This window comes from Olea europaea, chromosome 20 (assembly GCF_002742605.1).
Source record: "Olea europaea var. sylvestris chromosome 20, O_europaea_v1, whole genome shotgun sequence".
NCBI lineage: Eukaryota > Viridiplantae > Streptophyta > Magnoliopsida > Lamiales > Oleaceae > Olea > Olea europaea.
The window spans coordinates 9,864,097-9,867,115 of record NC_036256.1 but is presented as its reverse complement, the minus strand read 5'-3'; positions in this window follow the sequence as shown (position 1 = coordinate 9,867,115).

Genomic DNA, 3,019 nt, shown 5'->3' with positions numbered 1-3,019 from the left:
AAATACCTATTTGAACTAATTTTTATTCATCCTCAATGAATCATTTAGTACTATGGGTATATTTGTATCTGTTACAAGAACCCTGGATATTTACTTCTTGGTTTAAAATGTACCAAATCATTTAACACAAATATTTATTGGCCAAATAAATGAATAACTTGAAAAGTAGTTGTAAATACATATGAAAATAAACATTTTAAAGGAGCAATTATTAGAATTAATAAAGTTAGATTAAACTAAATCAATCATCTTAATATTAAGAACTTTGCCTATTTTATATATATGACACAAAAATGAGAATATTCATACAATACATCACAAATAGGAAAAAAAAATAAAGCAAATACAATATTAAAGATAAAACCCCTTTTGGTTGGATTTTTTAAGATTGCCATTGCTTAATCTTGAGTTTCCCCAAAATTTCTTTCTTCCTTTGAGTTTTTCTCCTCATTTGTGCCCTTGTTCTTGGTCTTTTCTCCCCCAAAACATGCACGTAAAATGATAAGAAAAAGAGAAGAATGAATGATGAAAAGAGAATGGGGCTCAATTGCTGAATTTTGCCTTTTAAATGCCGTAAAAAAATGTCCCCCAAAAATTACAAAAGAGCCCCTGAATTTTCAAAAATAAATAAGACAGTGCTTGTCGAGAATGAATGGCGTCCGTGGAGTGTACTGGTGCGAGCGCTACACTCCGAAAGCAAGGTTAAAGATTTTGCTCTTGGGGTTTAATTTGGGCGCCGATCACGTGCGCCCCGATTTTAGTCGTGGGCGCAGGGCTTCCCTTTGGTTCCAGATTTGCAATTAATCCCTTGGTTTAATTGCACATCAATTCCTTCAACTTTGTCTTGTAAAATTTTTCCTTCAACTTTGTCTTGTAAAATTTAGTTCTCAAATTTTGACTTTCATTTCAATCACATCTCTTCATAAATTGCATCCAAGACCCCTCAGCTTTCGATCCTTGTGCACTTTAGTCCCCAACTTCATATTTTTGTACGATTTTCAATCCTTTTTCTCTTCTTCTTCTTCTTCTTCTTCTTTTTTTCTTTTTTTTTGCTTGTTCTCTTCCAATGGATGATTTTCAACGTACAAAAGTAACAATTACACAATTATGATTAGAAATATGCTCATTTCATCGATAATTAGCTATGAATGGGAAAGAATATAATATTGGAGGATAGTTGCCTTTTCCTATATATATATATAAAAGTTTAGGAAAAAGACAGGTAGAAGAAAGATGTAGTTTACCAATAGCAAGTGGTAGGAGATTAATTTTAGAAAGAAATAACTGCAAACCTTAAGATACACCTTGTATGATAGATAATTAAATGGAAAAATTTTGTGATTGGACCATTTAGTGTATCTATACAAATCACTATAAAAGAAATGTGGGTTTATTTAGAAAATTATTTAGGAAAGACAGCATTAGACATATATGTTACAGTCAAAAGAATAAAGTTGGAAGAAATTAGATTAAGCCTTTATCTGATCCTTATTATTTCCAAAATACGTTTTTTCTATCTTCTTTTTCAACCACACGTTCTTTAATAAAATATTATTACGTGAAAACACAAAATCTTTTTTTTTAATCACACAATCTCCATTAATCTACTATTCTAAAATGCATTATTAGTCAAAAATGGGGTTTAAACGGGCATTAAGTATGACGGGAGGAGAAAATCCAAAACATTTTACTAGCATTATTAGAAAAATATATGATCTAATCAAGTGGAGATACTTCTTAGGAACAAATAAAGTTTTAGAAGAATTAGAAAAATTAAGTATAAGCAGCATGAAGTATATGAATTCATTTTTTATTAGATTTTGAAATACTAGTTAGTGCAGTAGGACTAACATTCGATGTACCTATACGTTATAGATTATGGCTATGTTTGAGCCCCATTTTTTGGGAGAGAATAGATTTTGTTATAGTGATTTTCTAGAAAATTTGTGGTTAAGAAATTGGAAAAAGCTAAGAGAGAAGTAAAAATATTGAGAATTTTAAAAAAAAAAATTGAAAATATTAATTTGCCAAATAGTAAAGTACTCTAACAAGGTTATTATGATTGTATTGTTTTAAGTGCTTTTATTAATTTATGCCATTAGATGAATAGACTTCATCCGCTCTGTTTTATTGTTTAGTAGAGTGTTTTTATGAATTTCAAATATTTATGTAGAAAAATGAAAGATTGTTAGATTAATTATTCTTGACAGCTATATATTATTCACAATAGATAAAAATAGAGGTGACTCTTTTTTACAAATCAAATTGTAAATCATTGAACATTCTAGCTTTTGGTGTTGAAACCTCTTGATAAAAAAAATCTTGAAGATTGTGGAAGGAGACAAAAAAAATTAATTTGTAATATTAAAAGACAAAAACCTCTATTTAAATAGTAAAATTTATCTACCCTAATTAATGCTTTCTATTTCTCTGCATAAAGACTTTCATCATATATCTTCCCCAGATCTAACTGTGTACGTATTCATCACATATCCTTTCCTACACCATCAGTTCAAAAATCCATCACATCATATCTCAATCAAACCTAAAAGGTTGAAACCCAATTTTGAGGGTCTCCCACCGTCGCATCTCTAAAACATCGTGAGGGAGGTAAATCGCGGGATATGTCCTAACAAGTCAGGGAACAAGAGCTTGTCCGTACACCGATGCCCATAAAGAGTCCAATTCCATATCTCAGGAATCGAACCCTCACACTGCGACTATCAGTAAAGTTGAGACCACCTCACTTCTATCTTTTGCACGACTGAGCTATGCCCCGAGGGGCCTCTCAATCAAACCCAACTATTATTAGAGCTTGTTTTCAGCTCAAATCACACGGTTTATGAAAAGAACAGATTAATTATTTAAAGGAAAAATTGCAGTCGAGGTACCAAACATTTCGTTTATTAGTAGACTTTGCTCAAATCTTTAGTTTGTGCCACCCACTGTATCAAATCTTTCAAAAATATGCACCGGCGAGTTCAAATGGATGAAATCCGTCCGTTTGACCTTTAGTTGA